Source organism: Aegilops tauschii, chromosome 3, assembly GCF_002575655.3.
Source record: "Aegilops tauschii subsp. strangulata cultivar AL8/78 chromosome 3, Aet v6.0, whole genome shotgun sequence".
Taxonomy (NCBI): Eukaryota; Viridiplantae; Streptophyta; class Magnoliopsida; order Poales; family Poaceae; genus Aegilops; species Aegilops tauschii.
Window position 1 is genome coordinate 260,025,032 of NC_053037.3, and position 10,650 is coordinate 260,035,681.

Below are 10,650 nucleotides of genomic sequence, written 5' to 3' on the forward strand. Positions count from 1 at the left end.
CCTTCATGTTAGATCTCCTCCGTAAAGCGCCATACTCCTTGTCTTCATGGGCTTCAATATGAATAACTCATTATGGGTATAACCCGGCCCCTCCTGGCCGGTTTATACTCAGTAGTAATATCCCCAACAATCAAGATACAACATCAAACCCAAAAAACCTAATTCCAACGGTGGCGGAGGCGGTGTGCTGCATCGGCGTTGTCGTTGTCGTTCTCCAGGACGCCGTTCTTGAAGTCCTCAAGGCAGCACAAAATGTTCTTCACTTGGAAATCAAACATCCTATCCTCGCATGATTGACGGGCAGGCCATGGGAGGACGGCAACTTGCGGAGCTGCGAGGTAGCGGTCGACGGCGGCATCCCATGACGCTGAGGGGCGCCCGCACGGGCACTGGCGCGGCGGGTGCAGGCAAACGAATGGGGGCCGGCACCAAGATGGGTGAAGGGGCGCGCACGGGCTTGGGCGCTAGCGCTGGCATTTGCACGAGGTCGCGCAGGTCCACGGGGACCTCGCTGATGCCTGCAGCTTCAAGCGCTGTGATGGTGCTTGGCGACCATCCCGTCAATGCTACGGGGATGGTCGCTGGCGCGGGCGCAGGGATGGGACCTGGGACGGGCGCAGGGGTAGCAACCGTCGCGGCCAGCTCATTCATGGTTGTCGGCATTCTGGGAACCGGGGTACCCAGACTTGCCTGCGTGCGGCCCGTCGCGTGGCTCCATCGACAGCCTGGTACGGCCCATTGATAACCCACAAGTATAGGGGATCGTTTGTAGACTTCTTCGATAAATAAGAGTGTCGAACCCAACGAGGAGCTAAAGGCAGAACAAATATTCCCTCAAGTTCTATCGACCACCGATATAACTCTACGCACACTTGACGTTTGCTTTAACGAAAACAAGTATGAAACTATTTTCTAGGTGTGATGCTAGAACTACTTTGCAAGAATAAAACTATAAGTACTTTGCAAGATAATAAAAGTTAGGTGTTTAGAAAAAGGGTTTGTGTCAACAAGAAAGTTATTTGTCCCTAGGCAATCGATAACAAGTACCCGTAATCATTCTTGTAATTTTATATGAGGGAGAGGCATGAGCTAACATACTTTCTCTACTTGGATCATATGCACTTATGATTGGACCCCTAGCAAGCATCCGCGAGTACTAAAGATCATTAAGGTCATCAAACCCAACCATAGCATTAATTATCAAGTCCTCTTTACTCCCATACGTCATACCGCACTTACTCGGGTTTAAGCTTCTGTAACTCTCTCGCAACCCACCAAAAGCGAACCATGAACATATTGCAACACCATACAGTGGGGGCCCCTCACGTTTGTGCGAGAACGGAGGGCACCGTAGGACAGCACAATAAATAAAATATACAATCTTACCAACCAAGATCACGATTAACCCACAGGACAAAACGGATCTACTCAAACATCATAGGATAGCCAAATATCATTGGGAAATAATATATGGAGTTGAGCACCATGTTTAAGTAGAGATTACAGCGGGAGAAGGGGTGTTACACTGCTGCATAGAGGGGGAGAGAGTTGGTGTTGACGGTAGCAAGATTCTTGATGTAGATCGCCGTCCCAATCGTTGCCCCGGCGGCACTCCGGCGCCACCGGAAGAGAGGGGGAGAGAGCCCCCCTCCTTCTTCTTCTTCCTTGGCCTCCCCATAGATGGGAGGAGAGTTCCCCATCTGTTCCTTGGTCTCCATGGCAGCGGAGGGGCGGGAGCCCCTCCGAGATTGGATCTCCCTCTCTGTTCTCTTTTGTTTCGTGTTCCCCTGATCTGGCCAAAAACCGTTTCTTATATTCTGGGATGTGCTGAGGTTTTAACACGATTTTTTTCTGGATATAAGCTTCCTTGCACCCGAAGTAGAGCTCCAATCGACGCTCGAGGAGGGCACAACCCACCACCACATGCCAGGGGCCTCTAGCGCGCCCTGGTGTCTTGTGGGCTATGTGGGCCTTAGTTTGCGGTGATTCCAACTCCCAAAAATCACATATGTTCCAAAATAATTCTCGTAAAATTCTATTGCACTTGGACTTCGTTTGATATGGATACTCTGCGATACAAAAAACATGCAGAAAATAGGAACTGACACTGGGCACTGGATCAATAGGTTAGTCCAATAAATCATATAAAAAGTTGCCAAAAGTATGTAAAAGTTGTATAATATTGGCATGAAACAATCAAAAATTATAGATACGACGAGACGTATCAGCATCCCCAAGCTTAATTCCTACTCGTCCTCGAGTAGGTAAATGATAAAAAAGATAATTTTTGATGTGGAATGCTGCCTAGCATAAACTTGATCATATATCTAATCATCGCATGAATATTAAGACATAAGTGATTCAAAGCAATAGTTTATAATTTGACATAAAGACATCAATACTCAGGCATCCCAACAAACAATCATGTCTTTCAAAATATCAACGCTAAAGAAAGTTATCCCTACAAAATCATATAGTCTTGTCATGCTTTGTCTTCTTTACATAAAGTATTTATCATGCACAACCCCGATGACAAGCCGAGCAATTGGTTCATACTTTTTAACGCGCTTCAGCTTTTTCAACCGTCACGCAATACATGAGCGCAAGCCATGGATATAGCACTACGGGTGGAATAGAGTATGATGATAGGGGTAAATATAAAGAAGACAAAAAGCAAGAAAGTCTCACATCGACGCGGCTAACCAACGGGCTATGGAGATGCCCATCAATTGGTATCAACGTGAGGAGCAGGGATTGCCATGCGACAAATGCACTAAGAGCTAGAAGTGTATGAAAGCTCAATATGAAAACTAAGTGGGTGTGCATCTAATCCTATAATGAAAAATTCCCACTAGTATATGAAAGTGACAACATAGGAGACTCTCCATACGAAAAACATGGTGCTACTTTGAAGCACAAGTGTGGTAAAGGATACTAACAATGCCCCTTCTCTCTTTGTTTATTTCTTTTTTTCTTTCCTTTTCTTTCTTTTTTCTTTTTTTCCTTTTCTCTCATTGTCCGGAGTCTCATTCCGACTTGTGGGGTAATCATAGTCTCCATCATCCTTTCCTCACTGGGGCACTGCTCTAAAAATGAATAATGATGATCATCACACTTCTATTTACTTATAAGTCGAAAGAAATAAAAATTACAACTTGATACCTATGACAAAATATGACTATATGAATGCCTCTGGCAATGTACCAGGATGTGCAATGATCTAGCGTAACATGTATGAAAAATGATGAACGGTGGCTGAGCCACAACTACTATGTCAGCTATATCACTACTGCAGGATGGTCCAAACGCGACACTACGATCAGAGACCCTTCGACGAAACTGTGTGCGATGCCATAATCGCAAACGGTGGTGTAAAAAACCCGTCAAAAAAGGTGCAAAACATTTGCGACGACAGATGCATCAAACACGGTTTAGAATTTAGTTGCGTGTGCGATGCAGGGCATACGATTCAGCTCAATTAACTGTTTGGGATGAGGAGGAACAAAAGAAACAGGTAGCCAGATGAAGGCATGTGCGATATACAGCATACGGTTCACTGGGATGAACTGTGTGTGATTAGGAAACACAATGGAAACGGTTCAACTGAACAAGATGTGTGTGATACGCGGCAAACAGGTCCGTAATCAGAAATGTGTGCGTAGACCAATAATAACACAGACGATTGCTGCTAATAAGCCATGTGAATTGCTCTATCTATAGTAGAATAACATGTATATATATAACTGAAATAAACATCCAATTACATAAGTGACTATACAGATCATTCGCACACACCTCAACAAACAATTGCATGCATTCTAAAGTAGGAGAAACGACCGTCTAGACATCTACTTCTTGTGACGCTCCCTCCACTGCTATGTGGCTCGATCCCTTGTCTGGGTCAGGAAGAAGACAGTCCCTCATGTCAACGATCCTCCTGTACATATCGTAGCTTGTGTACGTGTCCATGGCCGCGTACTTGACATGTTGTTCATCCAGTCCCTCATGCCACACACTGTGCCACGCGTTCTTGTCCATATTGCTCTCTTCCTTCATCTTCGCGTAGTAGGGATCAATGATGGCCGAGCCAAGGTCAACCAGGGAGTTTAGTTTGTTTTTGTCGCTGCCCTAGACCTTGTAGTGGTGCTGGATGTTGACAAGATTCGGGCATTTGAAGTCCGAAACCTTGAGCGCTTTTAGATCGTTGGTGGTGTCCACAGTAGCGAAACTGTAGTCGGAGCTGTTGATAAACCTGGAGAAACGCTCGCAAGGCATTATGGCAAGGTGGTAGTGGTAGACGAGGACGTCATGTCGCACGCACAACTGGGCGACGGCAACCTTCTGATCATGCCCGGCACAACCGATGGTTTACTCGAGGTTGAAGCCGACCACTCGGTACATGTCCTCGGCAAGGAACTGCTCCATAGTTTGGATGGAGCTCTCCACCGAGATCGAATCGTTCGTGTACACCACCGAGATGGCCTTCCCCCTCACATGGGTGTCCACTATGTGATGCGTGGTGAAGTACCCGCCGTTGTCGTCGTCGGCCGCTGGGAGCGCCATTGGAACCGCCGGATGTCCTCTCTGTATGTGTCCTCGTGGGTGTGCTTATTGTGTCATGTGAGACGAGAGATGAAGGTAAATGGCTGTAGGAATAAAAGGGGGCCGGTCAGCATGGATTCTCGGCACGTCCGCATGGCTGTTTTTGCAGCGGGTAACTGCATCATCGCGCCGCGCCCGGTGCAACCACTTGCACACGAACGTGCGTGATCGTGCGTCGGCCCCAAACACTGGCAGCGCGCATGGAGGGACGAGGGCAGAGCACCCGGAGGGACGCGAGAGCAGAGCGCGCCGTGGCCGCCTGAACAGCAAGCAACCACACACATAGAGCAGTTGAACACGCAAGAAATGGTCGCCTACAAGCCGGCCGACAGTTGCGTCGCTGCATAGAGAACGGCCGTGTGCTACCACCTTTGTCTAGTCTATAGTCTCCTTTATATTCTGTGCCATACTTTGCCCTCAAATTCAACCAACAAATGTTAATGCATGTTTTAAAAGTTATATAATTGGAAACTATGTTCAAATACAAATCCAGCTATATAATCTTTGGCGACATGCATTCGTATTTTATTAGTTAAATCATACTTATAAACCAGGACGCGCGGTGGTACCGTAGGTAATTAAATCGCAAACGTTTTTTTATTAACCGTATGTGTACGTGGCCTTTCATCCTACTCTCGCATGTCTTGTCACCCCGCTGCCGCAGACGGCATACAGCGCAAGCTTGCGCAGCGCGTGGGGGCGTTCTTTCGGCCAAACGGTGGCGCCAATGAATCGTCGGTGAGCCCGTTCCCGCTTAACCTCGCAGGTTGCCACGCAAGCTTCCCGCCCGACTCGGTGAAATCACCCAAAATCCCAATGCTTACCGGCCTGCTATAAAAACCCTCACGGCCGGCGAGTCATGCGTCGCATTTTCCCCTCCCTCCCTATAGCTTATCTTGTCTGCTTCTCCCACATTCGCCAATGGCACCGGTCCGTCGTCGTCGCTCAGCCACTCCGCTGTCATCAGAGGACAACTCCAGCTGGGAGGCTACACCATGGCGCCGGTGCAGTCCCCGCGCGTAGTGTAGTGCGCATGGCATCCCTGTTGGGTGTCCGCGGAACACCCACCACACGCTCCGCCGCCGCTGCCCGTCGGCAGCTGTAGCTGGCCGCCGCTGCCGCCACACCACCGTCGAAAGCCAGGGCCATCGCCCGCTCCGCCGCCGCGGCCCAAAGGCGGGAGGTAGCCGTCGTGGCCGCCACCCCACTGCTGGCCACTATGGCCATCACCCGGTCTGCCACCGCGGCCCGAAGGCGGGAGGTGGTGGTCATGGCCGCCACCCCGTCGTCGGCCGCCGTGGCCGCCAGCCCACCATCGACTGTCGGGGTCATCACCCGCTCCGCCACCGCCGCCCGAAGGCGGGAGGCGGAGGTGGATGCCCGCATGTGCGTCAGCGACCTTGCGCGCTACACCGAGTTCCTGCGGGGGGAGGAGGAGCGCCTCATCGAGCACGCAAAGAACCTTACTGCCACCGTGGCCGTGACACACGCCGCCTCAGAGGCGAGGAATCAGGAGATCTACGAGGAGAACCACCGCTTCGAGAGGGGTCGTCTAGAGCGGCAGAGGGCGTTCGAGGTGAGCATCGCTAAAGCTGCAACAGTGGCAGGCACCGTATTGCGGTTGCCCAGCTCATCGGTAGGCTCCTCCTCCTCTGCCTCTTACTGAGCGCGCTCAGCAGAGGAGAGGCAGTAGTAATAGTAGTAGTAGTAGTAGTAATAGTAATAGTAATAGTAGTAGTAGTAGTAGTAGTAGTAGTAGTAGTAGTAGTAGTAGTAGTAGTAGTATTTAGGGGCTATTTTGTTCAGTTCATCTGACTATAGATGTGGTGGAACTGTACAACGTACTTAAAATTAGCTACTATATATAGTTGAACTAGCTATTTCAATACGTGGTTGGCAACAATTGGGGAAAAGTTTGGTCGGTTCAGCTGTCGTGTTGAACTGTTTGTGTAAATTAAGAACGACTCCTTAATCTATGGATGAAATCTATGCTTAATTACTGAATTTTAGTTGCAAAAATTAGATACTGCCAGTGTTTTTTAGCTTCATATTTTGACAAATCGCAGTGTTACAAGGATTGACAAATCTTACCAAATTATTTCTACGTGGTTGCACACGGGTCATCCAAAACAACCGTTTGCGTTGAACGGATGCACAAATTCTGCGCTGCTCTAACTTTGCATACGGGTATTCTATCTAAAACGTTTGCGACCAAGAGCTGCAAAAATCCCGCTCGGCACATTTTCTCTTGGGTTCATGGGGAAGCTGTCGGTTTGCATACGGGTGTTCTAACTAAAACCTTTGCGATGAGTTTTTTATATTTAAAAACCGAATTAAACTGCGGCTTGGGCGCCAGAGGATGCGAGCAAGGCGGGCGGCCATGGAAGTCAAAGGGCTCGCTTCCCAGTGAGCCCGCGCAGCATACAGCTCGCACGCTTCACGGTGAGCCTACGCATTTGAGGATAGCTTGCACGCCTCTCGGTCAGCTTGCGCACCGGACGGCGCTCGCACGCCTCCCGTTCAGTCAAGGTCAAGCAGTTGTCCGCACGGCACCTCCTACAGCCATTAAAACCAAGACACGTGGCATCACGTGAATGGTTAAGAGAACGCACACGGTTTGAGATATTAAAGTGGTAGCTGTTTTTTCAAAATGCCTTTGTTGGCTATCATTATTTGAGTGCACCTTCTCTCAAAATGGACACGAAAAATACCACAGCATGTCGAGTGTCATTCCATGATAGAATGCCAAGTTTCATGAATTTCAGATGACTTTTGGATTTACTAGAATTTAAAAATGAAGCACTCAACGTTTTGCCGGCAATCAACGGTGCCCTGGTGTTTGAAATTCATTCCCATTTCTTGCAAGTGACCTAAGCATGCACCCAAGGACACGGATTTGATTTCAACCAATTTATATTCACCGGAGCATGTGCATGTAGTTCAAATTTGAATTATGCACATAAATGCATTGAAAACTCAGTTAATGCATAAAATGTCCAAACGAACCCCGAAAAATCACAAAAATTGACACAACACTCCTGTTGTTCTATGTTCACACAAGAAAAAATTTGAAAGCAATAAGAGGCAATGGATATCGTTTCGTCCCAAAAGGTGGGACGTTCCCTACCGAAACCATCATGCTTGTTGTGAGAAGCTCTGGTTTGTGAGAAGCATATACCCAATCTTGCCCTAAATGGGACAAAAATTTTACGACGGCATGTTGATGCCGCATGATAGCATGCCAAGTTTCATGAATTTCAGACAAGTATTGGATTTACTAGAATTTAAAAACCAGGCATCTCAATGTTTTGCCGCAATCAACGGTGCCCTGGTGTTTGAAATTCATTCTCATTTCTTGAATGGGACCAAAGCATGCAACCAAGGACACATATTTGATTTTTCAACCAATTTAAATGCACTAGACCATGTGCCTGTCGTTCAAATTTGAATTATGCACATAATGCATTGAAAACTCAGTTAATGCATAAAAATGTCCAAAAGAACCCTGAAAAATCACAAAAAATGACACAACACTCCTGTTGTGCTATGTTGACACGAGAAATTTTTTGGAAGCAATAAGAGGCAATGGATATCATTTCGTCCCCAAAGGTGGGACGTTCCCTACCGAAACCATCATAATTGTTGTGAGAAGCTCTGGTTTGTGAGAAGCATATACCAAAACCTGTGCCAAATGGGACCAAAATTTTACCACGGCATGCTGATGCCGCTCCATGATAGAATGCCAAGTTTCATGAATTTCAGATGAGTTTTGGATTTACTAGAATTTAAAATAAAGTATCTCAATGTTTTGGCGGCAATCAACGGTGACATGGAGTTTGAAATTCATTCCCATTTCTTGCATGGGACATAAGCATGCACACAAGGACACATATTTGATTTTTCAACCAATTTATATGCACTGGAGCATGTGCATGTAGTTCAAATTTGAATCATGCACATAAATGCATTGAAAACTCAGTTAATGCATAAAAATGTCCAAACGAACCCCGAAAAATCCCAAATATTGACACAACACTCCTGTTGTTCTATGTTGACACGAGAAAAAATTTGAAAGCACTAACAGGCAATGGATATCGTTTCGTCCCCAAAGGTGGGACGTTCCCTACCGAAACCATCATGCTTGTTGTGAGAAGCTTTGGTTTGTGAGAAGCATATCCCCAAACCTGCCCCAAATGGGAAAAAAATTACCACGGCATGTTGATGCCGCTCCATGATAGCATGCCAAGTTTCATGAATTTCAGACAAGTTTTGGATTTACTAGAATTAAAAAACCAGGCATCTCAATGTTTTGCCGACAATCAACAGTGCCCTGGTGTTTGAAATTCATTCCCATTTCTTGCATGGGACCTAAGCATGCACCCAAGGACACAGTTTTGATTTTTCAACCAATTTATATGCATTGGAGGATGTGTGTGTAGTTCAAATTTGAATTACGCACATAAATGCATGGAAAACTTAGGTAATGCATAAAAATGTCCAAACGAATCCCGAAAAATCACAAAAATTGACACAACACTCACGTTGTTCTATGTTGAAACGAGAAATTTTTTGGAAGCAATAAGAGGCAATGGATATCGTTTCGTCCCCAAAGGTGGGACGTTCCCTACCAAAACCACCATGCTTGTTGTGAGAAGCTCTGGTTTGTGAGAAGCATATACCCAAACCTGCCCCAAATGGGACAAAATTTTTACAACGGCATGTTGATGCCACTCCATGATAGCATGCCAAGTTTCAAGAATTTCAGACGAGTTTTGGATTTACTAGAATTTAAAAACTAGGTATCTCAATCTTTGCGGCCGAGTGACGGTGGTAGGGTGTTTGATATTCATTCCCATTTCTTGCATGGGACCTAAGGACGCAGCCAAGGACACGGATTTGAATTTTCAACTAATTTATATGCATTAGAGCATGTGCCTGTAGTTCAAATTTGAATTATGCAGATGAATGCATAGAAAACTCAGTTAATCTATAAAAATGTCCAACCGAACCCCGAAAAATCCCAAAAATTGACACAACACTCCTGTTGTTCTATGTTGACACTAGGAAAAAATTTGAAATCGAGAAGAGGCAACGGATATCGTTTCGTCCAGAAAGGTGAAACGTTCCCTACCGAAACCATCACACTTGTTGTGAGAAGCTCTGGTTTATGAGAAGCTTATACCCAAACCTGCCCCAAATGGGACATAATTTTTACCACGGCATGTTGATGCCGCTCCATGATAGCATGCCAAGTTTCATGAATTTTGGACGAATTTTGGATTTACTAGAATTACAAAAGCAAGTACGTCGACGTTTGCCGGAGAGCCACTGTGCCGTGGTGTTCGATTTTCATCCCCATTTCATGGATGGGAGATAAGCATAAACCCATGGACACATATATGATTTTTCAACACATGTTGGTGCACTGGAGCATGTGCATGTAGTTTAATTTTGAATTGTGCACCTGAAATGGCTAGAAAACCAATTTAATCTATAAAATGTTCAAACAAACCCTGAATAATTCCTATTCTTTTACGACACACATATAGTTGCATCTTCACTCCAGATAAAAGGTCTAGCAATTCAAACACCATCCATTGCCGCTGTGACCCCATTATGTAATTCAAATCAAGATGAAAAATCAGGTAGATCACACACAGTTTATTATCACCAACCGTGTGAGATACAACACAAAATATCCTGAAGCACCGTCGGTGTATAGTACGCCTATGGCTTACGCGAGAAGGTGCGTCAGCTACAGTCCACAGCCGACGTCTCAAGCACACCAGCTCGCTCCCCAAATATCATTTCACTGTTCAATCGTCACCAGTGAAAGATGGGCACATGGACCCGCGTCGTGAGGGCAACTTTGGTGGCCCACTCCGGCGAGAGCGCGGCTGTAGCAGCCATGCGCGTGCTAACAAGGTGCATGAGCGTGGCCGCAGTCTGCAACCGGGCGGCAAAGGCAGCCCAAACGGCCGCTGTTGCTTCTCAGGTGGCGGAACCAACATCTGCCTCCGGGATAGCAACTGGCGAGAGCGGCACAGC